This window comes from Anomalospiza imberbis, chromosome 4, assembly GCF_031753505.1.
Source record: "Anomalospiza imberbis isolate Cuckoo-Finch-1a 21T00152 chromosome 4, ASM3175350v1, whole genome shotgun sequence".
NCBI classification, from domain to species: Eukaryota; Metazoa; Chordata; class Aves; order Passeriformes; family Viduidae; genus Anomalospiza; species Anomalospiza imberbis.
In genome coordinates, this window is record NC_089684.1 from 30,769,109 (window position 1) to 30,794,973 (window position 25,865).

Here is a 25,865-nt window from a genome sequence, read left to right on the forward strand (position 1 = left end):
CTTGAAGAACTGGAGCACCTGGGTTGGGACAGGCAAGAAAGTGAAGATAGGAGTAAACAGGAATGAACAAAGAAGGATGACAAAAGGACTGAAAATGCCAACAATACTTTAAAAAAACAAATAGGAGTGGGAAATCTTCCCAAAGCTCGGAAGTTTCTTAAACTGGTTGTTACTTAAACATTGTATCAGCCTTGAACTTTCTTTCTCTTGCTTCAGCAGCTTGTGAAGACTGTTTTGGGAAGCAAGGATGGAGGTAAAGACACCACCTTGAGTGAAAAGTGGAACATCTCTCTGGCTAGCTAGGAATGGAAGAACTTCCAGTATCTTTGTTTCTCCAGAAATTATGTCTGGTCATTTTAAGTACTTAGTCATAAAACCTTTCATGTAAGCAATGTGTCCTGCTGTCCAAAATTATCAATGGCTTTGTCTTGATTGCAAGGTTGTCTTTCAGTGATATGGTTAGGAAATACGCCTCCCACCTTCTTGTGAGGCAGCTCAGCAAACAAATGCAGCTTTTTGGAATACCTGGCAAGATCTGCATTTGTGTTACTTAGAACAGATCAAATATCCCACCTGCCTCAGTAGGCTACTGTGGTGTGGGAGGAACAGTCAGTGGCAGGAGCAGTGGAAAACAATGCAAATGTTTCTGCAAAATCCACATAATTCTGTGAATCTGTATCATTTATGATCCTATTCTACAGTGGCTTTGTTAGGATATTTGCAAGTTCCTCAAAATTCTTCCCTCTTACTGACATCAGCTTGAATTTGCAAATTGCGTTTCTCACCTTCACTGATCACTTTCTAATACCATGCTTGAGGATGCAAAAGCATGACTCAGTGGATTATCACCTGTTTATTGGTAAAGTCAGTACATGAGCCTACAGAATCACTCTTCAAATGTGCTTTTCTAGACTTGGATAAAATCTTAATTTTTGAGAACATGTTAGCTAGCTTCAGCCTAATCATCTAAATTCCATGACTATGCTAATGAAATTGCCCAGTCAGTATCAGGAATTTAGACTGTTTTAGAGTTCACTCACCAACAAGCAAAAAAATAACCACTCTATTATTGCACTGAAGGCAAAACTTGACTAGTTTGGGGCATGTGATAAAAAGAAAAGGGGGGAATCCTATATCTTAATGGGCTCTGGACAGTAGAAAGATAATTATTGGAAACTAACTCCACACTTCCATGACTCTCAAATGTGTTGTCCCCTCACTTTTGAATCACTTCTGATCTATGCTGCATGCTGTTACACTCTTTGTTCAGAGTAATTGCCTAGAAAAAGTCTAGACATCTCCTTTCTATACTTGGATCCCTTTTCTGCTCGATTGGTGATTTGAACTGGCCTAGGAAATGGGTCTGACAAGCTCTGAGGAGCACAGCTGGTAAGCAGAGTGATCATGCTGCTGTAACAAGACTGGGGAGACCAGGTGAGCAGCAGTGGTGAGCTGTGAATTTCATTTCCACCAACCGAACATTTTTGGAAGGTTTAACAAAGTAAAGATGTTCTGACAGCAGTGGAATCCACAGATGAGTTGACCACTCTAAGTCCCTTTCCTAAACTGAACCCTATTCACATGGGTCATGAAAAGGCAAGTAGGTTGAGTTGCTGCTTTGCTTGCTTGGGCATCTTGATTTGGCTTCAATATGTTTTGAGTTCCACTGAACTTTTTTCTTCAGAGGGACAGAAATCAAGGTAACTCCAAATATTATTGAACTGTGGCACCAAAATGAGACATTGCTCACAGTTAATTGAGCAGGTCTGTGACTATATCTCCTGCCTACTGCTGAAATAGTTAACGGTGTTGACATGTAAATTATCTTTACTGTTTGTTTAATAAAGAGAAGTTGTTTCTTCCAAACAGGTACAGTCCACCCAATGAACCATTACACAAATACCCCAAGACTTGCTCCCAGCTACTCGGTTGCTTAATTACATACCCCACCTCTTCCTTATCAGACCAGGAACCGTATATCATCAGCAGCAAAACTGTCACAGACACAACATAGCCAGCAGCTTTCCTCAGATAACTGCAATCCCTTCACCTCACACGCACTGCCAAAACACTGCTGGCCAACTCATCGTCAGTGGACACACCAGTGCTAGGCAGAACCTGCCTCCCACAGTGCAGATTTCACCAGGCCTGGGATATTTGGATATGGCAGAATTGCCATCTCCAAGGCTCACACATTTTCCAGTCTTATTTGTCAGTCCAGCAACCCCGGTAATCGAAATTGACAACAGCAATGGGAAAGAACCTCTGACACTATTTTACTTCTTTATCCGTCCCAGTCAGCTGAACAACTACCTGCCTTTGGGCTCCTTTGCTGCTTCTGGAGCCAGTTTAACTGGTTTGGATCTGGCATGGTCTGCTCTGCCAAAGCCAATAGTGCCTGGGGCACCCAGGACAGCCTGTTGTGCTTGTTGGTAGTGCAGAGGGTGCTTTGCTCTTGCTCAGTAGCTTTTCTATTCCATGCTGGATTATCTTCTTAAGAAGGTTACTACAGATTTGGATGTCATTGATTGTTTTGTGACTGTTTGGGTGAGTTCTGGAGCTGTTTTAAACCTTGGCTTGGTTAAAAATACAAAATGCTTGCAAAAATAATGAAGTGGACAGAGAAGTTCTGTTTCTAAAAGCTATCTGCTATTATAGACTTTAACACAGAAATCAAATTGCCTGTGTTCTGGCACAATGCAGGAAGATGCTCAAGGATGGGAATATGCCAGGGGGAAGCAAAAAGAACAGTGGGGATTTCTGTAGGGAAAATATCTGCAAATATCTGTTTAACAATGGCCTCAGTCACATGAGCACATCACACTATCTGTGTAGCTTTGCTATGAACCAGAGAAGAGAATTAAGTGCCTTTAGTTCTTTTTCTTTCTTACAGCTTGATTAGGTCCCTTATTCCCATTCCCAGGCACAGCTGTGCACAGTGGCACAAGGGAAAGGGTGCTGTAAGTGAAATTTGGACAGGTATAAACTCTATGTGTATGTGCAGGGGGAAATTACAGTGTTCAGCTACACAACAAGCCAGTAGTACTGCTGGAGCTATAGCCTGAGGCATTACCTCCCTGCAAAAATAAAAGGGAGCAGCTGGAATACTTTTATTGTGCCTGAGTTTGGATATCCACTTTGCAGCATAGTCCCACAAAGTGGCAAAGCTGAAGGAACAGGATGCAGCAGCTTGAAGTTGGGACCAACAGAAGGAGGATTCTGGGAGTTCCTGCAGCCTCAGTGTCTGCACAGGCAACCACAGCCTTGGGACTTCTGGCAAGCTGATGAAGTAATTTATGTGGAGGCTTGGACAGTAACTCAGCACAAATGAAGTTGTAGGTGTAATGATGTTTTGAATCAAAACAAACTAGTTCAAAATTTAAATCAATAACAAGTGCTTAAGGCTATCATTCAGGAGAGAACTACTACTGGCATAATGGTCCACAGTTTTGAAATGCAGATCAGCAAACCTCTCTGAAGGCCATTTGTTGGGTTTCCTGTGAAAGTGTATGTGGTTCCTGAGATAGGGCTTTACTGCAAAATGTGTATCAGCATATTCTTAACTGTAGGTATGTGAAGTCTTGTTTACCTGCATGGCTGAAATGAGACATAGGATGTTGTTTCACAATACTTTTAGCTGACATAAACCAGCACTGCTGCCCAAAATAGTGCAAGAGTGGAATTAGAAGGTCCAGTTGAGCCAAACTAACAGGTCATTGCTGCTAAAGGGGGAGATTCTTCTGTCCTTCTCCTCAGCCTGTCTCCCTGCCTGCTGGCCATGCACTCCTTCCACTTCTCTTGCCCTGGCTCTGTATTTCTCTGCTCCTTTGGTGAGCTGTTCCAGCTCCAATGAAGTTAAAACACATCAGCAGTTGTCCCATGGTTTAATGAGCTGAGCTGGCTCACTGCAAGGTCACTTGGACTTCTGGGATGCACAAGCAAGAAGGACCTGGCTCCACAACTGCAGACAGGTGCAGAGGAGAGGGAGAAGGAGGGTGTGGGACTGATGTTTCTGGCAGCAGCAAGCCAGTAAATCAGCTTGGCTGCCTCTTCTAGCTGGAAGCAGAGCTAACCCTGCTGCAGTCCCACACAGTTCTTGGTCTTTTCTCCCCTCCACCCCCTCCTTGTGCCAGCACCAGCATTTGCACAGCCAGCTGATGAATTGTGCCAGGCTCCAAAGCTAAACCAGCCAAACTATTGCTTAGCTCTAACCAACATCAGTTTCACAGATGAATGGCAAGGGGGCAGGAAGAGTGGGGCATGGGAATGGAGGGAAAGGACTCTGGGGTTTCATTTCAGCAGCACAGGCTGCTTAAGGTGTTGGTGAAAGTATATCCCTGTGGGCCTGCTACTGTGGTTAAGCCCTAGAAAATGAGACATAACCAAGTTTCCAGAGCAGATTTGCATGAAGCTCAGAGAGTAAAGGCAGTGGATCCCTCTGTTTCATGTTTTGTTCCCTGACTTATTCGAGAGGGTAACTTGACCCAGTTATCCATGTCAGGCAACCCCAAATTTCTCCTCCTGTTAAAATCACCCTATGATTTAGTAAGGAGTGTGGAAATTAATCACCTTGTCAAACAAGTGGAAAAAATACACTGCCTTTCACTTTTTGAACACCATCTTAACTGTTTGTTTGCTAGATATTTGCTTTAAAACATAATAACTGTTATTACTGCTGAGACAAACACAATGCAATGCCAAAAGCTAAACTGGATTCACTGTCAACTTTGCATTTTTAAGTTCCAGTTACCCAGGCCGTCTGTTTTCAGTTCCAAATCATCACAAAACAACCAGTTTTATCTTCTCAAGAAATGTTGGATTTACTTGAAAGAACATCATAGATATTAAGAGGTTGTTGGATATGTTTTAGTGTTGGCTGTAATGGCTGAAGCTTAAAAGCTTGAATTTTAGATGACACAAGTTAAAGGAGGGTAGAGCCAAAAATGGAAAAGCTGGAGCGGCGATGTGAGTGTAGCTCACACATTGGCTGCAGGGCTGAATGCACAATCACACTTTTCCTCAAGAATAGCCCTGATAAGCTGTCCCACAGAATGTTCATGATGTGGCTTGGAGGAGGAATGGTGCAACAGCTGGGCCCCTGAAAGGAACATCTGTATGGCTGTAACCTGCGGGGATGCGTTGGTGGGCTGCAGCGAGAGGGAGTAATGGTGATGTGGAGGGTGTGAGGCTACACTGAGGCTGCCACCAAACACCACCTTCAGGGAAACCTCACCTCCAGCTGTGGCCTTGTAGGGCAGCTGCTTTTTTATTTATGTTTGGGAAAAAAACACTCACTTTTCCACATTACAGCATTTTTACTGCATTGCTTGCACATTTAAGAAGCTCTTTATTGTTTGCTTTATGCTGGTGTTTAGCTGGCTGTTATTAGCTAGGTATGCTATTTTAATGTGCAGGAATTTTCTTTTATCTATTTTCTTTCTACCTGTGAAAGTAAATTGAGCTTCTTCTGCAATTGAAATTTGCTTTCTGTATACATGTATACACAAGCAACTTCAGTGTTCATGGGGAAAAAAGAAGGGTCAAGCAAAAGATGAATAAAATTAATTTTAAAATCTGAATTCACTTTAGATTTTTTTTTTGTGTGTTGCAATTATGCTTCTGAGTTCCCTTGCTCTAAGTAATCTGCTCCATTAATTGAATGTGTGTGTTTTCAAATTAACCCTTGGAATGACAGGCTAGATGAGATCAGAGTATTTTAAAGATATATTTTATGAGAGTCAGAGCCATAGGTACCCCCAAATGCAAGAAATTATTATAAGCCAGTCAAAACTAGGGGCAAGTAAATACAAATCCAAAATACTCATTCCACGAGCATTCTGTTTAGTGTCAGCTTGAGCCAGGTTGGCCATGTACACAGATTTTTAGCATGCTATAAAATGCTTTTAGGAACAGGCCATCTTTGGGCAAAGTCCACTATCTGGTAAGAAGCAAGAAGAGAAGAACTTTTTCGCTCCAGAAAGAAATATCAAGAAACAGGCCCATATTATCACATTACTCATGATAATGATGCACATCATATTTCATGGTATTAGAGCTATTTAAAAAGCATCTCTTTCAAAGCAGCAGCTCTTTTTTCAGTCATCTAAACCAATCTTGCTGCTGCAGCCCTTCCTTTGCACTAGTGCTGACATCTGTCTGAGCTGCCCCATTATGCTCATCCAGCAGAAAGTAAATTCAATAGTTTTCTGCTACATAAGGAGTATCTCTACTTTTCCTAACATCTGTCACCAATACTTTTGCTTACCTTGTGTCTATAATTTTCTTCTCAATTCTTCTTGCTATATGAAAATGTTATTTGAACAAGGGAAAATGGTTTTAAACTAAAAGAAAAGAGATTTAGATTACACATTTGGAAGAAATTCCTTACTTTGAGGATAGTGAGGCACTGGCACACGCCCAGAGAAGCTGTGGATGCCCTATCCCTGCAGTGTTCAAGGCCAGCTTGGATGGGGCTCTGAGCAGCCTGATCCAGTGGGAGGTGTCCCTGCCCATGGCTGGGGGGCTGGAATGAGATGATCTTTAAGGTCCCTTCCATCCCAAGCCTTTCTATGATTCTGTGATTGCTATGATTCTATTATTCCATTTCTGTAAGGTTCAAGTCATATTTGTGGCCCTCCAGAGGAAATCACATCGCATTCCTTCATCTTGCCCAATGACTATAAATGAAAATTGACCTTTTTTTTGTTTATGTTTGTTCATGCATATATTTGTTTGATATTGGTTGCCTATTTATGGCTTTGTGCTCTCCAATCTCTTAGTACATTCAAACTGCATCAATTTGCACTGCCCATACCTATTTTTTTTAACCTAAATGTAGTTTTATACTACGATTAAGATAAAAAGGAAAACAAATATTTTATGAATTAAAAGTTCCACTATTCAAAATGAGGGCAAGCGTTATTGCATTTTTATTTGGTTGACCTTTTTTATACATGCTCAGCACATAATTTAAGAACAACTCCCATATTTTACAAGCATGGGGCAATAACATACAAATACCCCACTGACACCTGAAAATTTAGATCCATATTATTCAAGACTGTTGTACTTCAGGGATTTTAGTACTTTGTGTCATGCATGCTGCTGAAATAAAGGCACGTTACACCTATGCAATTTCATCACCTTGTCATTTAGACTGGACCATAACAGAACCTGAGATGATGCAGGCGGGGAAAACACAACACACCACTCATTTCACTAACTCACACGCAACATGCTGAAAAATGTTGTTACTCCCTGTGAATAACCCTGTCATACCCATTTCTACTAAGGCTTCACAGCTCAGTCCTTGGAAGTTGCTAGTGAGGTTGAAAATGATGAAGAATGATGAAAATACCATATGAACTAAACTGTGAATCTCTCTGTCCTCTCTCAATCTGTTCCCACTGTTGCTTTCCCTCACACATGGTGTTGTAAGGCAATTAATATAAATTGAGATTATTCATTTTGCTCATCCCAGAAGTATGAAGTTTCATGTATGTATGCCAAACTATTGTCTCATATATACTGTAGTTCATGTTTATCCATGTTTGGAAGTTTCAGAATGCTCATCAGAGGAAAATAGATGTAGTTTTTCCACTGCACAGCGGAGCAGACACAATGTTAGTCCAATATTATACCTGTGTCCCATTGTAATATCTTTGTTTGTTTAAAGACTCTAAGTCCCTCTGGGGGTGTCACAAATCCATATAATGTCCCTCAGTGCTAGATTTTTGTGCTTCTATCTCTGATTTAGTAGACAGATGTGAAAAAGCATATGATGCCAGATAACTCCCTAGTAACCACACAGCTGCAGATGTTGAAGAGAGCAAGTTGTTCTGGCTAAGGTCAATATTAATTTGTGCTCAAGACTTTCCTTCCAGACATGCCATTTTTTGATGGTATAATATATCTTGCTGGTATTTTGGGCTGATCCCTCCCACACTGATCAAACTGTTTCCCCATCTGTGGCCTCTTCTAGCATGAAGTTGCTTTTCCTGGGCAAGGAGAGTAGTCTTAATTCACAGACAAAAGCAAGACTGGGTTAAAAAAAGTTGAGACAGCAGGATTTCAAGGCTCTATGATCTTTTATATCTATGAGAGTTTGCAAAACCCGCTTCCTCTCTACCTTCATTTTGTTATTTCTGCTCAGAAGGGCAAAACAATCAACAGAAAATAAATTCTAGTTTTCTTTTGTCACTGGCCAAATTCTGAATCCTCGTGTCTCTTTTTCTCTTCCCTTTGATCCATCTAAGATTCTTACCAAATTCCCATTCTGCTATGACTACAGGTTTGGCAGAACCATATGTTGAACTCTGTTTAATGTAAACAGGTAGTACAAAATAAAAGAGCTGCTTTGCAGCCATTGGCATTAGCTAGTGATCATTCACAGTAGGGTAATGTGGTTGCATAGTGCTTTAAAATTTGGGGTGGGCTGGGCAATGATGAAGTTTTAAAAGCTATTTTTAAAACATAAACTTACCTTGTTTAGCTTGGACAACTGCCTTTCCTATAAAAGAATAAGTTAGTTTTAAATTTTAAAGCATATTTTAAAAGCTTCTATGTCAGTGAAGGTAATTCAAAAGTCTGAAAGCACCTTCTGGCATCCTTCTGAGTTTAGTAGGAGCCTTCCCACCTTTGTCAAACATCACTGGGTGTTGAAAAAGCACAAGCATCCCACCTTCAGTGGGAAGGCTTGAAACACAATATGGAATGTTGCAGGCATCTGCCTTTTTGCTGTCCACCAGCCAGCAAAGTTATAGAGCTGCCTTAACCCAGCACTTTTAGCAGTTCTTTCTAGTTCCAGCTCAGTACCACGGTCACAAAGCTGAAGAGCTTCAGCTCAGCTTGGAGCATGGAGCAGGAGCAATTTTCATCTGCACATAACAAGTTGTGTAGCTGCACCTACAAAATATCACCCCACACACACATCGTCCCGTGTTGAATGGATCTCTCAGATTAGGTCAATGTCCCAGCAAATAATCTACTGGCTCTAGGAGCAGAGCAAGAGGAATTCATTTGGAAAGGAATTGATTCAGGTTTGGAAAAGAGTACCAAAAGCAATGTCATAACCTACTGAAGCAGGCTAAGAATGGTACCAGTGCTATCGTTTCCTTGGTATCATTACACAGAAATTAATTGTGCCTTGAGATGAATATCTGTCTGTGTAGTATAAGCCCTAATACTTTCCTCACCTGGCACATAAGCACCAGGTTCCTCACAGGAGAATCTCAGTCTTGGCCCATGATCATGACTGGAAAGAGACATTTAATTGGACCTGTAGCAACAGGACAAGGGACAAAGGTCTTAAACTAAAAGAGGGTAGGTTCAGACTAGATATAAGGAAGACATTTTTATGGGGGCAGTAGAACACTGGGTTGCTCAAAGAGGTGGTAGATGCCCCATCCCTGGAAACATCCAAGGTCAGGTTGGATGGGGCTCTGTACAATCTCATCTGGTTGAAGATGTCATTGCTGGGGGGTTGAAGCAGATGATCTTTAAAGGCTCCTTCCAACCCAGTCCATTCTGTGATTCTATGACTTGTGTCGCAACACAGTATTGTGGTGTTCATGCCTGGTGATGGAAACAGTTATTTTGTTTCTGCTCCTTACCAATTTTCCCTGCAGGCTTTCCTCCACGTGCAACAAAGGTTCAGTGTTTGCATTTAAGGCAGTGCAAGAGGATTTTTTCTTCCTTGTAGCCACTTGCACTGGAAACAAAGAGTCAAAGTCAGAGGAAAAATGTATGGTCTCAAGGGAAAACAACAACAACAACAACAAACAACAACAAAAACAATAACAACAACAAAATAAAAATTGTTTTTGCAAAATTCATATCTGGGGGCAAAATATGAGTAGACTGTTATTGTTTGTAATTCAGTGACCAGGGATCTGGCCAAAGCATGCCATGGTTCCCTCTCAGCTAGAGTGCCTGTTTCTCCCCCTGTGGTGGAAGGCAGAGTGGGAGCCTGATGAACACATCTGTCTTACTGCGTGATAAGGCTGTAATGGCTTGCACACACAGGAGTTTGGGAGCATTCTGGGTGCTTAAGTAAACGGATAGTTACTGTGATCTTCAGTAACAATAAACCAGCATGTTAACTGAGTGGGTTTAGTGTGGTTGTAACCTTTTGAATTCTTTGGACTTTGGTGTTTATCTGGTATTTGTGCTACACATTTAAGACACTCCCTAGATCCTGTTTTTGTTAAGTGTGTCTCTACTGCTTATGCCAGTGGTTGTGTTCTATTCTGAGAGGTGTTACTTTGTCAATATACACTGCCCCTTAAAATCACTCTTATTTATTGCCTACAGCACACATGTAATACCCATCTCAAGCAATTTGCAGATGATCTCTTGGAAATGCTGCCAAAATTCCAGGAAGGCTTCATGATGGCTCCCTTTACTTGCTGGATAGAGTGTTTAATGGCGAACTCATTTCATAAATGCTTGCCATGTTTGTTCAGCTGTGCACCTGCTTTGGAAAGAAATTTGCATTGGAGCCTGGTGCTGCCCTCACAAGACAGAGCAGGCTTAACCCCAGGCGCAGGATCACACCCGGCAGCAGAAATTCCAGTTACCAGGTTTTGCAGATGCCAGGTCCTAAGCTTCAGCTCTCCAGCACTAAGCTGCAGCGTGCCATGGATCTCATGCCAGAATCAAAGTTGCCTGTTCGTTGTACAGACATGTCTTTCATGTTTGAAATTATGTCTAAGGAAGAACCGGAGATAAGACAGATACTGGCAAAGGGAGAGAGGAGAAAGGAATTTCTACACTTATTAGTCATGTTATTGAAGAAAGAGGGAAGATTTTATCATGCCTGTCTTGCTGAAAGCAAGGCTCTGGGTTCACAAGATTGCTGGCTAGAGTGTGTAACTGAGTCTGCTTTCCTACAGGTTGATGCTCAAAGGTTACCACTGTTTTCCTCACAAAAAGGGGGAAAAAGTTCTGTCAGCAGGGTGTGTGCTGCACGTGTGCCTCTGTAGGCATGGCCAGTAGGTGAGAACGAAGATGGCATTTTTTCTAACCTTACTAAAATGTGTGTATGGTGGGGAGGAACACAGGACTAATCCCCACAGGGATGGAAGGAGAGCTATGGAATGCCCGCTCTGCTGGCCCAGCTGGATGAAAGGGCTGAAATCTTCCCAGCTACCCACTGCTTGGTAAACAGGTACCTGCTGATTAAAGCACTTATCAAAAACAAAATAAAGACTAATGGTGTGAAGAGAACTACAGCATTCCTACCTATGGAAATCCCTTTAACGAACAAAGACTGACTGACTAATGTGTTTTACTGTTTCAATGGTGAGAGGAGCATGGTCCCTTTAAATGCCTTGGCCTCCTTTTCTAAACGCTGTTGCTGAGCTGTGCCCCACCCCTGCATAAGCAACACCTGCTTACCTGCAGGGTACTGTCTTCTTGATAGCTTGTACACCTAAATAATACCTGGTGGTGGAGTGGTCTAGGTTTGGGATGTTTCTCTATCCAGCCTATTACTGTAAGGACGCTGAGGTAGCATCTGCCAGATCCCCGGTGATGTAGTAACACACAGTGCTTCTAATATCCTTTTTACAGCATTTGTGTTGGTGGTAGCCACCGAGCTGATGAGTTTTAAAAGGAAAAAAAGGCACACAAAGGCACCTCCCTCCAAGATAAACTCAAATGGCAAATCCTAGCAAGCAGAATACAAAACAATTCCAGATGATGTGGGAGCTGTGCACCACAGTTTTCTCATCAAACCAATAGTGTTTCAGTTTCTCAGTGCTGACTGACTGCTTCTGACATATGTTAAGCTGAACTGGGGTATGTGCAATTGCTCTGGATACAGAAATGCATAACATGTCCAGGAATCCTCAAAGTACAGATCCTATGTGGTCTGAGGAAGCCTGATGGATTTTAAGGAGGAATGAGGCATTTGGGAGTGATAGAATATTCGAGGCTTCCAGAAATCTTTCTTCAGCATGCTGTATATATGTGCATTGCTCTGAGAAGAAATAGCTAACTTGCAGAAAAAATGTAAATGGAGTAAATAAGATACTCTTTTGACAGAGTTAATGAAGTCTTCATTGGGTGGGAAGGAGAGAGAGAAAGAACAAAATGTTAAGGGTGAGATCAGAGAGGTAAATACACACAGAAAAGTAGTTCCAGAGCATAAACAAAATGTAAGCTGCAGAAAGAGACATAGAAGAAGCAAATGTGAGGCTTACTGGGTTAGGACAAGAGGAGTCAGGGAGATGGTTGGCAGGGAAAAAACCAAGCCATGTGCATGCCTACCAGGAAGAGCTGCATAAATACCAGCCATGCTCCCCAGGACCAACGAGCAAGTGCAGTGTTTCAGTGCGTGTTTGTATAGCGTACAACACATGCAATTTCACTCCTGATTACTAGTAAAAGACAGTGTATACACAATCAAGAATTATCACATAAAAGCCCCAGTAGGAAACACAAGACAAGGGGTTGGCAAACCACTGGCTGACCTAGTCTGTCACTCCTTGTTTTGTTCCCAGTTACTCATTGTAGAACTAATTAGTGGCAAATTGCAGAACTGAGGTCATTAAGACTTAGAGCTCCTTGCATCTTCCCCACCTAATTTTAAAACCAACTAGAGTGCTTTGGTATGTTTTCTTTTTGTAGGCAATTCCACTGCATCCAAACCCCCCTCCCCTCTTCCCCCCGCCCCCCCTATTTTGGCATTTGCACATGGTCACTGCCATTAGCAGGGCTTCTTTAAACATAATACGCTGGCTGGTGATCTCCCAGTGCAGATACACTGCTGTTCTTTCCTCCGGACAGTAGTCATTCCCTGGAATAGGCAGGAGCAGTACCCAGATTCTGCCCCTCATGCTTCACATCAAAAGGACCATACTTGGCTGTAGATGGAAAACTGAGCTGCACTAGGAAAAACTTCCAGGATGACAGACAGCTCTGGAAAATCCAATCAGCTTTAAAGAGAAACACTGCATTCAACTGTCTCTGTACTGATAATGAGCATTTACAATCCTGAGATCCTGACAACTGCACCATGCAGGGGTAATTGTCTGTTATAAATGGCACCAGAGTAAGGAGGAGACCAGTGATCTGTCCTTAACATGATTATACACCACAAATCAACGATAAGGCAGGCATTGCTCCCCTGATTCATTTTCAGCAAAGATGAATGACTATAAGGCAAAGAAAAACAAAAATCAAAACAAGGCACATAATATGGGGATGTTTTGCAGACTAAAAAAATCTAGAAATTAATTCTTTTGTAGACTGATAAAATCACAGAGAGAATGCAAGCTTTATAAATTCATTTTGGCCTTAGTGTTCCCTCTGCAGCATCCTGCACCAAACAGCATGCAGGAGGTGTTCTGCTGAGAGGGCAGTTGGAGAGCAGAATGGGTCCTGACCACTTGAAATAACCTAAATCCTTGAAGATCATATTTCTGTTTAGCCCATGATGTAATTTCAGTGTCCTGGCTCAATTTCAGTTTGATTTGTTAAATTCTGACTACTTAATTTCCCAAGTAACATACTTGTCATCATCTTTGATTATTTGGAGATAAGAACGTGCATGGTTTTTTTGAGAATAATAGATACCCATAGAATTCTGCTATAATACTGTAGTTTTCATGCAAAGAAAAAGATACAGAATTGAAACCAAGGAGCTGAAAATCATTATAAAAATGAAACCACATTAGACCAGCATCTGGAAAAATGAGCTGAGGTAAAGACGGTTAGGTGGCACTGTGAATGGATGGGAAATGTGAATGTAAAGGAAAAGGAATGTATCTGTAAAGCAACAGATTATATAATTTGCTTTATTTTGCATGTGTCTTGCTCAAAAGTTCTCATGGTGTTTGCGGTCTTAGAGGAATTTAAATTTCTTGAGTCTGGTGCCCTAGTATTGAAAAGCTTTAAAATGGGATTTTGCAGAGAGAAGGCTAGCAGGTTGTACTAGGATCATTGAAACCAAACAAGCTCCTTTTCTCCATTTATGTTGCCTCTGAAAATGTCATGTCCACAAGCAAAGACAAGCATGATTTATTTAATTAATCACAAGGCATGACTGTAATTTTATTTCTGGTCTGAAAAATGAGAAATGTGGTTCCAGCAGTACAGCGCCCCTTCTGCATAACAGACCAGGGACCTGTTTGGGTACCTCAGATGTCTGGGAATCTAGCCTAAAATTGGGACTGAGCCTTGGGAGCTCTGTCAGATGAATCCTAAATCTGAATCCTAAACTGTTTCTTACAGTATCCATGTTTTCCCTAGAGTGTATCTCATCTGAACACTGACCAACCTTGACCTATTTTGTGCAAGATTTGATTAGATCACAGTGCAAGCCTGCAGGCCATAAATTGCAATCCTCCATCTGGTCGCTCTCTGACAAGTGAACATGGTCCATCAGCGCTGTCTGCCAGGTGCTGCAGCCTTGGGCACATGAGCAGGGTGCAGTAGCTGTAGGGTCCCCCAAGATCTTGTCAAGTTCTGTGCAAATGGACATGGTAGCTGCTGGACCGGCTGTGCACTGACTGTGAGGCCTCTCTGGCTACAGGTTTTCAGATAGAATAACGCACCGCTGCTGTCCCTTGCTACGTGCAGTTTTCTTCTGGAGCCTTCTGTGGTAATGTCCATACTGAATGTTTGATTTTGTCTGTAAAAATATGGTACCTTTAGACACCCGGATAAAATGCTTTACACTAAAAGCTACTTTTTATCTGAAGAGTGGGCCTTATTTATTTTTTTGAAATGTGAAATGTGCCTTATGTTTTTTTTTTTTTTTTTATTTTCACCCCTTTCTAAAGAGCCACTGACTGTGGTATTTAAAGCCATGTAGACCTTTCTCTTCTGTCTGACACCTCCAACAACAGCAGGATCTCTGGATGTGCACTAGATGCTTTGGTCCTTTAAACTATATTATTAGTGGACTGAGATCATCACTTGTAATTCAAGTTGCCCAGCACATCCCCCATTGAGACTATATTGATTTTATGTGTTTAGAACATCATCAAACATTAATTGTACTTGATGTGTGCTTTGGGCAGAGTATATGTAGAAAATGTCAGTGAAACAGCTTAAGTGTATCTGAAAATAGGATAAAAATAATGCATTTATTTTTCAGGGGTGAAATACTAGAGAAGTTTTTTTTGACAAGCTCTAAGGCTTCTGTTCACTCAAGAAGAGAGCTTAAATTTGGCAGGGAAAGGGAATATGAGGGATGAGCTGTGTTGAGGATAAGCTGTGAGTTAGTCTTAGTTTTGCAACTAAATATTGCAAAACCAGCATTCATAATGGCTAGCTCCAGCATGAACCTGGGGAGAAAACAAAATAATTTCCCATTATTTGACCACTATTTGTTCTGTTCACTGAATAAGAGAGGGTCTTTAGGAAGAAACATAAATGAACACTCAATTAAAGACAGGTACCAGGATGCACTCAAACCGAGTGCTTAACTAAGATTATACTAGCAATGCTAATTTGGATTGGTTGCAACTTTCAAATGTTTAACTTAATTTAAAAAAAAAAAATTACTTACACTGAGGATTTACCAATGTGATTTGTGTAACATTTTATGAAATGTGGAGGGTTTTTATTTAAAAGGTGCTCAAACCTGTTTGTCAAAAATTTGACAATTTTGGGTGAAGCAAGAAAATAGTGGCATTTAAAATTGGTCTACAAGTTTTTGTCATGTGGGCAACCTTTTCCAACACTTTATGGGACTGCCAGGTTGTCTGAAACCTGCAAGGTAATTTCCTCCTCAAAGTGCAAACTAATGTAACACACATACATGCACTGTCAGGGCTGTTTGCTATTGAGAACTCACTAAGAGCCCATTGCCTTGTGATGACTAATTAAATCTGATTTACTTACTCTCCAAAGTTCAGTTTCTTCCACGCCTTAAGCAAAGAGCAAAGGAAGACTCTGGAGAACATGGGAAAGAAAAAAAAAAAACATGGGAATGCAGGCATACCTAGTGATGAGCTATCAGCTTCTTTTAAGCCAGCTGAGAATAACTCTGTCTTTTGAATAGTTAACTAATAATTTTTGGTGTGAGCCTTGCAATTCTTTGGTCTCTGGTTGGTTCATGAACAGCAGAAGAGCAACAGGTTTTTTTCTTTTTACCATGTAGTGCAATGTCCAACAGCTGCTTTTTCTAATATGCAGTGATCACATCAGCTCACTGAATTTCTCAGTCCAGTCACACATTCTCTTTGTCTTTTGTTATTCACCAGTGAGCTTTGTGCATATGGTTAGTGCAGTTCTACAAACATCTTTGCAGTTACACTCAAAATTAAAGTATTTTTCCTTGGTTAAAAAAAAAAAAAAAAAAAAAAAGCTTGCTTAGTCTATCACTAAGTTTCATAACCACCTTAAACTGGCTGAAGTCAACAACACAATCAAAAAGACAAGTTTCACCCTTCCTCTTACCTCAGTCCTGCCTCTGCACAAGATCAGCACAAGGATTTGGACAACCACACAACGAGCCAGATCAGGAAACCGATCCAAATTAAAAACGAGCTTGGCCCCTGAAACATTTGCTCTCCCCAGCCATCTGAGTTCCCTGGGCCTGTTCAGCTCGCAGCTGCACAACAACTGTGCCAGCACAGAGCGGGTGGGTGACACGGGGTTAGGGCTGAGCAGCCCTCATGGAGGAGGGAGGGTGGGACTGTTTCACTACTGACTTACTCAGCCAAGAGTGACACTGAGCTCAGGCAACCTGACTTAGAATTCAGAGCCTTCTTCTTTTATGTTTTTAATCATTATATAAAATGGGCTGAGTATTTTGTAACAAAATATCAACAAAAAAACACGGAAGTGAAGGGATGCACTTAGATGCAGTATGTGTAATTTCATTAGTCTTCCAGTGGTGCGATACAGCAGTCTCCTCTTTGGGTATAAATGAGACAAAACCCTCTATTGAGACAATTACCATGGTTTTTCCAGCCTTCACACACTGCCACAAGCAGTCCTGCTCCAAGGCTCCTTATCCCATGGATGCTAGTGCAGCTGTGTGAGTGTGGCAGTCCCGAGTCCTGCACAGCAAGCTGTGGCACACAGCCACTTACAGCCCAGGTATTTGGACCCTGCTTGTGCAGCCACTGCAACTGAGGGACCAAGAAATAACACCTCAGCATTGCCAAACCACCTTTGATTTCTTTTCTCATAGAGTTATTAGCTTTAATTTTGTCTCTGCCACCTGTCTGAATAAATTTTAATATATCATTCTCTGGTGGTTTTCGCAAGATGTAACTGGGACAAGGACTGTAAGAACTTGAAAACAGTAATTAAAGTGGGAGATAAGATTAATCTTAGCGGTGTCTTCCAAGAAACCAGCAATAGAGCTAGGTTATTCCAGTTATGTAAATCTTTTTAAGCTGAATGACTGAAGAGAAATTTAATTTTCAAAGAACCAATAATGTTTGATTGCACCGAGTCCATTATCCCTTGCTGAGATGATAGCCAGGAGAAACTACCTTCAAAAGCTTCTACGTGGATTCAGGCAAGATGCAAAGGGAGAATTCCATTCTCTATAAAGTACAGTACTGGTGCAGTACAGTGGGCAGGAATGCTGTGCTTCGTGGAAGCACGTGATGAGCTGTCAGAAGAGAGGGCAATCTCTCTTCTTTACCAGAAATGTAACATTGCTGGAGCAAAGTCCTTACATCTGAGTCTGATGAGAAAACAACCAATAAAGGAGATAAGGGAGTGCCCTGCTTAATGTTTTGTTTCAGCCCATACCCTTTGGAATCGTAACTTTTAATAAGGATCTTGGCAGCTTTAGCTGGGCACATTAATCTTAAGAAAGTAATGAATTTAGGTCGGATTCCCATATGGCATCCCAAAAGTGGAAAAGATGAATGACTACTCAATCTGATCAAAGACCTTTCTGGTATCTGCAGATAGATTTATGGCAGAAGCCTTATTTAATATAACAGAGGTATACACGTAATAACCTTGTAAAATTACCAAGTTCCACATTTATTCTATATGAATCCCATTTAATCATGGTGGGCCAGTTTAGGAAGAACTTCTGAGAGTGAAATGGATTCTTTGTTCTTTTGCCTATGACAGTGAGTCAGAACACTAAGGCAGGTCCCAAGCAGATATTTGACTGTATACAGAGCCAAAGTCATGCAGAGCTCATTCTAGAAAATGGCCAGACTCCCCAGAGCAGGACTACAGAGAGCCCACAAGTCACAAGTGCTGCCTTCAAGGCCTTTCACAACTTAGTTCCTTTTTTTCCTGGGCTTATACTGTGGCTATACAGGACCTTATATCCAGATGGGCTTGGAAAACCATATGCAATGCTGCAGTTATGATGACCTCCTAAAAATGCTCCTTACCTTCTCCCACATGCTGTCTTCTGCCTGAGGCACTGTTCCCAAATAGATCTATGTAGTTGCTAAGCAGTCTGCATATCCTATGTTAATAATGCTGAGGTAGGAGGCTTGTTTAATACCTCACCTACTCAAAGACGAAGCAGACAAGCCATGAAGGATAGAGGGTGATAAATTTTATCAGCCAGCCCAAGAAAGAAGGAAATAATGAAATCAAATATCCTCAGGAAGCTATTATTCTTCTTGAGAGAACTGCCTCTTCTGTCGGAAAATATTGTTGGTATTTTCCCACACTGGGGCAACAGTGTAATAGCTGAAAAGAAAATTACTCCAGTGATTTTAATGTAAATAATGTCGTCTGTTTGATATAATTTAATTATTTAATTATCCATGAAGCTCTTAATTTCTGGCAGAAACCTAGTGTACATGAAGGTGAAGCAAAGTTACTGACTTTGGAGCTAAACTGTCTCCAGGAGACACTCTCCGTCCCTGGAACCTCTTGATTAAGCCAGATGAAGCCTGGCTGAAGTTAACAAGAAATACCAAATCATAACCTACATACAAACTTGGATTTTGGAGGAAGATCAAAAGTCAATAGTTGTTGTAGCCACAGTACTAGTAGTAGTAGTAGTAGTATTTCTTAAATGTTTGTTACATAATAGAATAGTAAAAAATATGCAGCATAATAAATGTCTTTTAGAACTCAGCCTTATGATAATCGGTTTCCGAGACACAGATTTTAAAGGCAGGTGCTTGGCGAGATGTTAGAAAGTGTCTGTGAGATTAAAGTTTCCTTTGAGAATCATATTAGACATTTATCTGCATTAAGTGCCCCAACTCCATTAAAATTCAGGTTCACAGGCCTTATGACTGATGGTGCCATCAGATTGTGCACATAATCTGATGAAAAGCCAGGCAGTTTACAGAAGGAATGGTTCTTCTCTTTCTTCATTGCCCCAGCCTCACAGCCTGCTTTCCTTGCACTGGTCTGAATGATCATGTAGGTGCAGAGCAAAGAGAGAAAAAAACCCATTCTCTGTTGCCTCTTGAGATAGCACAGTTATTCAGCCCAGTGCAGAGGAGCATCAAGATTGATACCCAGGTGTACATACCTCTCTGATCTCCTTTTTTCTGTTTTCTTATGTTATTCAGAAAAGGCAGGGAGAAGTTAATGATTCAGGGTATTAAAGTAGCCAGTGGAGTTAGAAGTGGTGAGTGTGCAGTACGACACTGCTGCTCCTGCTCACCCACAGAGTAATGGGTTTGGATAGTCAGCTCCACCTGCACATCCTAAAGCAGGGGGTAGACTTGAAGTTTTGTTCTGGCCAGTGTGCCAGAACAGCCCAGCCAGGGAAGCCTCGAGGCAGATCTGACCAGGGCACACTGTTTCTGCCTTGTCCCCTGGCCTTCTCACACCCCTGCTGTGTCTGAAGCCAGGCTACCCAGCCCTCTCCAGGACAACCACTCTGGTTATTAAACATCAGAGAAAGACTCTCCTAGGCTGTTTTATAGCCTTTTTTAGGGAAAGCAGCATATTAATGTGATCTTCCCCAAGCCTCAACGTAAGCAGAAAATAATTTAATTCTCTCATGCCAAAGCCAACCAACAGGTCAATCCTAACAGCAACAACAAAAGCAGTAAAAACGTGGTTCTAACAAGACACCTGACAAACTGCAGTGCTTCCCTAATTATCTCCTTGTCTTATTTGTTTAGTGTGAATCATGAATTGATACTTCAGCAACCAGGATCCAGTGGATGGAGCTTGTGCCCACCAAGTCAGTGTGCAGAGCAGAGCTCAGGCACATGTAAGGTCTTTTCCATGTATTTCTCTGTGTGAGACTGGATCACCGAGACTGCCAAGCTCTTGGGGCAGATACTACTGCTGCATCCACTAGTCTTGATCCAGGACACCTGGATCCAGATTAAGCACTACCACAGTACAAAAACCAGTATCAGTTTCATGTTTCTTCTGTACTTTGCTTGCAAATGCCTTCATTACACTGCCAAAATTTAAAGACCTTTCAGTTTGTCTTGAGATAAACTCTACCAGTTGTATCTGCAGTCCAGTGCTGCACTGTATCTGTGATTGCACATAAAAAGAAAAGTTTATTTGCTACGTGTAGTTGTGTACAGTGCAAGCACAAAATACACATTAAAGCTGATTACCGAAGTTCACTCATCTTGAATCATTCAAGGTTCAAAATTTAAGCAGTAAAAGTGTAATTTTATTCCAGGCTTTCCCCATCAATATTATGGCATCATCCTGTGTAGGAGTTCCTCTACTATTATTGTAGCATAATACCTCACAACATAGTACAATTCACCTGTTTGCAATATATGTGGTATTTATGTGGCATATGTGGCAAAGAAATGATAAATTTTAGATTATGAAGTTAGAAAGAAGCGCTGATACCTCACAGGAATAGATCTGGGTATTTTTTACTGCTGCTGTCGTGCTCCTTCTGTGATCTTGGGCAAGCCATTCCACTTCTGTGTCTTCAGACTCACAATGCACTTGGGTGGGCAGGACAACTGTTCATCTGGTAAAACTCTTGGGGCCTTAAGTCCTCCAGGCCTCAGTGTTCCTGGACTTTAAGATGAGTTTAAAGTAATACCAGAACTGCCTATACATGTCAAAATTTACTGGCCTAAGTCTAGGGGTACAATTATGCATATAGGCATATGAGAATGTTTTGCCACATAGAAACATATCTTGCACTTGTTACTTCAAAGCTCCTTCCAGGAACGATGACTGGGTAAAAGCCAATGTATTTGCTAAAGAATCAGTTTCAGTTCAATCTTGCTTGCGCAACACTTACCTGACTACTGTAAAGATCCTGCAAGCAGGCAGGAGAGGCTTGCCGTTCCACATGTGGGCTCCAAACTTCCGTTCCACTTTGGAGCTGACACTTGCAGATCCAAATGGAGTTCAAGTCAGAGGGACAGCGGCGTGAGGCTTCATTACTGTGGCTCTGACTGCACAAGAAGCCTCTCGCACTGTAATGGCTTTACTCGCATGAATGAGGACTAAGTGCAGCAATACCTACGGGCAGGAGGATGTCCACGTGTAAAACACCTGGGGATAGAGAGTGCTTTGTCATTGGGAGGTATTACAGCAATTACTTCAGTATTAAGACTAGACCAAGTCAAGGCTGAATCACCTGTGGCAAGCGGCAGGACATAATCCTGTTCCATCAGGAATAGATTCTAAGTCCGACAGCATCCTCCGCTGTCCCGGAAGCCCCGCTGCCGGAGCTCCCCAGCCTCTCCGGCGGGGCAGAAACGCCTTTTAAGCCCCAGTGAGGGTGTCGGAGGGGACTCACAGCCGGGGCGGGAGTCGGGCCAGGGCACACAGCGACCGTGCCGTGCCGTGGCCGCTCTCCGGCGGCGGGCGCAGCGCTCCCAGCGGGACCCGGCGGCGCGGCGGCGGGGGCGGGAATTTGGGGAGGATCCCTGGCCGGGCCGGTGCGTGTGTGTATGAGAGTGTGTGTGTATGTGTGTGTGTGTGTGTGTGTGTGTGTGTGTGTGAGTGAGTGAGTGAGTGAGTGAGTGAGTGAGTGTGCCGGTGATAGGCGCAGGGCGGCTCCGGCCGCTTGACGCCAGCCGGGCCACATCCATCCCGATCCCGATCCCGATCCCGGCGCGGAGGAGCTGCCTGCTGGCCGTCCGTCACCGCCCGCCAGCCGGTAACAACTTCGCGTTCCCCCGCGCCTCTCCCCGCTCACTGCCCCCGAGGCCGAGCGCCTGTGCCCGATCATCCTTCTCCTCCTCCTCCTCCTCCTCCTCCTCCTCCTCCTCCCCGGTCCTTGCCCGGCGCTGCCGCGGTGTTCCCCGGCAGCGGGGCCGGGCGGCGCGGCGGGAGCGGCTCCGGGCAGCGCTGCTCCCGCTCTCCTCCCCGGCATGATGGCGTCCCTGCGGCGGCCCGGCGGGGACCGCTCCCGGCTCCAAGTTGGTGGGTAGGTGCCGCGCATGGCCCGGCGGGCGGCAGAGCCCTTCCCTGCCGGGAAGCCGCCGTCCTGCGGCTCCTCCCCGGCCCCGGCTCCGGCTCCGGCCCCATCGTGGCCCGCGGGGACGCGGCGGAGCCCCGGCCGGCCGGGGCAGGGGCCGCCTTTGTGTGTGCGGGAACAGCCCTTCGCCTCCCGCCTCGGCCCGCCCGCGTCCCTCTCTCTCTAATTTATCTTCTTTCTTCTTTTTTCCCCCTTCCTTTCTTTCCGCAGCCCCTTCCCCTCCTGTATTTTTTTCCTCCCCTCCCCTTCTTTCTTCTTTAATGACAAATCTGTGCTTAGAGGTCAAGGAAAGTTCACTTTTTTTTTTTTTTTCTTTTCCCTGTTAGAGGGTTTGGATGCTTGAGATTTTCCCCCTCTTCAGTATAGTTGTTTCATATACTCGTAAAGCCAAATAATCTTATCCTGAATATAGATCTTTAAAGCTTATTAAAATTTACTGGCTTGGAAATATTCAGTCATGCGTTTGAAATGATCTGGGCCAAATACTGACTTTTTTTTTTTTTTAATATAAACTGAAGTCAGAGAGAGTTCTGACTGAGGCAGGGTTGCTGTAATTGCTCTTTTGTTAGTAGATCAGTCTGAAGAACTGAAGAAGGTACATGGTCCGACCTTACAGTTTGCTTTTACAGTATCTGGATAACAACAACTTATTCTGAAAATTAATCATTATTTTGGTGTATTTTAGGATAACATGATGCTCACTGCATGTCTACATTTTTATTTGGGGAAGTATTTTCAACAGAGCTTAATAAAAACAGTATTGTTAGAGCCAAATGGGGAGGAGTAAAAGTAGATGTGTATTTCAGATACAGGCAAATGGAAAAGATCATTGCCTGAAACATGTCAGTGTTTAATGGATGTCAGTGTTCAAATATACTGCACCTTAAAACTAACATGCTTCTTAGGAAAGAGCTGTCATAGCTGATAGTTTGAATCTGTTTTGCACACAGAGGGGAAGTCAGAAAAAGAAAACTTGTTTAAAATTTTTTCTTCCAATATTTATATGTATTTTTAAGCAGCATCCAGGAGTAAGAATAAAAACAGTAGCTTACCCAGCCCACGGAGAACACCTTTCTTTGCAGGTGTGTGTCTGTAATTCTTCATGTGGCTGACTGCATGCACCTTGTCATGCCAAACAGTAGGAGCAAATCATGTGAGGGAACCTAAGTTTGGCTTATTTTTTTCTTTTACTTGTGAGTAATGACTTGGCTGAATTATGGGACATGATTTTTTTAGTTGCAGCTGATTAGTATTTAATTTTCCCCTTAAACCAGAGAGCAGTGCTATGAAGCTTTTTCAAGGTTCTCATTGGATTTTAGTGCAGGTTTTGAGTGCTCACTTCTCTATTGTGACTGGAAGAACATCAGTATGAAAATGAGAGCGATCTGGCCCTTTTGGGAGTCCTTGCTGTGGTCTTAGGGCTGAAGTCTTGCAATTTACTTCAGACTGTAAGTAGGCACTTGAGAGAAATTTCCCTTGATTTGGGTGATCCAGAAGGCTTCCACAGCTATGAGAAATGATCAGTTCAAGGCTGATCAGGTTACCCTAAGGGTAGGGATTTGTCCTTGCATCTGTTTTGACCTCATTACCATTGGGTATGTAATCAAATACATTTTTTTCCTACTCTGTTCTGTTCAACTTGCTTTTTTGTGTACCCTTGAAGATGTGATGATCTGATACATTTGAGAGAAGTGACTGAGTAAACAGATGGAGATCTTTCTGTATTCATATAAATAGTAACTATCAAATCAAATATTTGAAACTGATGAGTTTGGTGTTTGCTTTTCCTCTGTAGTTTGAAAATAGGAGTAAAGAGTTGAACGTGAAGAAAAACAATACAAAGTTTAATAAAAGTGCTACTTGTGATTCTGAGTACTGGGAAATTATTCAGATTAAACTATTAATTTCTTTGCTTGCTATAAAGATTTAAATTTTAAAAATTAAGGGGTTATGACTGTTTTGGTTATTTTTTAAAAATTAAAGGATGTATACACTGGATATTACATATTGCCAGTATTCTGCTCCGTGCAGCCCAAGCTGTGCGCGTAAAATATCATTTGAGTAGTCTTACAGGCCTAATGGAGGCATCATCTCAGCTTTATAAATAATGTAAGTTGTGTATAATGTGGAGTCCCCAGAGACTGCAGAGAAAGCATCATTACCAGGCTTTTCAACCTTCTGGAGATCTTAAATTGATTTACAGCACTGAACTGGTGCAAAATGATACATCAGGATGACACAGGGTCAACCTGTAAAAGTCTATGATGTGAGCCTGTTAGTTCAGTCATTATAATTAAACCATATTATGAGGGCAGCGAAGCAAGTGTCTGTGACATGTCCCATTGTGCTTCAGATATGGCTGGTTTGAGAATCAACTAAAGAGAGCACCGTGTGTATTATTTAAATTATGCAAAGAGTAGTTGAAATTAAAGTTTGTGGCCCTGGGAAGAGGAGAAGCTGCACCAATTTAGGTTGACTCTCAACCTCTTCCTTACATTCATTAGGAGCTGAAATAGATGAAGGCATATGCAGCTATGGGATGTATGAGTGGGGAAGTGGTTGTGAGTGAATCTCTGAAATTTATACATCCTTTTTTTAAGGATCAGCTAGATTTTACCTGCAGACTCTGCTATCAGATACCAAAGGAACAAACAAACAAACAAGCCAATTGTTTGGCTTTTTTCCCCCCTAGTATTTCTATCCTACTGAAGTTTGTAACTGCCTGTTGAAACACTCCTGCAGATCTGAGTTCTTGTATAAGACAGGGCATTTTTAGTAATTTCTTGAACTATATGGCCAAACTTCTTCTAGAACAGAGACTGTAATTTTGAATATGAGTTGGCATAGGTCACTTTTCTTAGTGAAGAAAACTGTGGCTTCAGATTCATGTTTTCCTCTAACAGCCCTAGAAAATAGCATGCCACAGTTAGTAAAATGTTTGCTGAATTCTCAGCATCTTAGGTCTTGCTGTTTCTGCTGCTAAAATCACTATGATGTGTTTTGGGAAAAGTCCTGCAAAAACTTTTTTTTTTTCCTTCTTTCTGCTAGTCAGTGTGCTGCTTGGGGATTTAAGAGTTTTGCATTTGTTAGTGTTTAAACCAAATCCTCATACCTGAAGTGGTGTGAGTTTTTAATCTCCCAAGGTTCTTCCAGCCCAGAAAGAAATGTACCTTATTTTTAGTCATAAATATAAGTAAAAAAATAATTTTGAGGCATGCAAGTGAAGCTGACAAAATAAATGGTCACTAGTGGTAAGAGATTTATTAGTCTCCAGGTTCAGTTGCACCTCAAGAGCATGTGCCTTAGCTAAGGTGTTTTTTGAGTGGCAGATAAAAGAATTAAAGCTCACTTTGGAGTGCAGTGGCTTTTAAAATGTGGATGTGGAGCTGTCTTCTGCTGTGTAAGTGCAGATGAAGAAACTACTGTATTGGAGAGAGAGTCATAAAATCTGTGAAAATGAAAGTCAGATTGCACAAATTGCTTTATGGTGAATGAAGTGATCCTACCAATGTGTGGGGGGTTTTGGTTTTTGTTGGTT

At 42.2% G+C, this 25,865-nt stretch overlaps 1 protein-coding gene and 1 long non-coding RNA gene across 17 annotated transcripts in view; one reads left to right on the top strand and one right to left on the bottom strand.

Moving 5' to 3' along the window:
- SMAD1 (SMAD family member 1) overlaps window positions 1–25,865 on the top strand; it is a 97,972-nt gene that overhangs the window by 33,006 nt on the left and 39,101 nt on the right. Inside the window, exon 1 of one of the 12 annotated variants that reach the window (XM_068187755.1) lies at window positions 13,682–13,705. The exons of 2 other annotated variants lie outside the window; for them this stretch is intronic. The gene's annotated coding sequence lies outside the window, so the exon portion shown is untranslated. Of the gene's footprint in view, window positions 1–13,681; window positions 13,706–21,405; window positions 21,428–21,723; window positions 21,786–21,841; window positions 22,007–22,169; window positions 22,277–23,390; window positions 23,410–23,644; window positions 23,776–23,902; window positions 23,923–24,748; window positions 24,889–25,865 lie in introns of those variants that run through there. 9 more of the 12 variants (XM_068187759.1, XM_068187760.1, XM_068187749.1 and 6 more) reach the window with 9 other exon arrangements.
- LOC137472544 (uncharacterized) lies at window positions 22,555–24,717 on the bottom strand. Of its 5 annotated transcripts, XR_010998254.1 has the most exons (4): window positions 24,399–24,624; window positions 23,667–23,834; window positions 23,380–23,449; window positions 22,555–23,262 (listed from the first exon to the last, which is right to left on the bottom strand). It is a non-coding gene; the product is annotated as an uncharacterized lncRNA (long non-coding RNA). The 5 variants fall into 5 exon arrangements; XR_010998251.1 differs by having other exon boundaries at window positions 23,380–23,834; window positions 24,399–24,717; XR_010998255.1 differs by having other exon boundaries at window positions 23,380–23,834; window positions 24,490–24,702.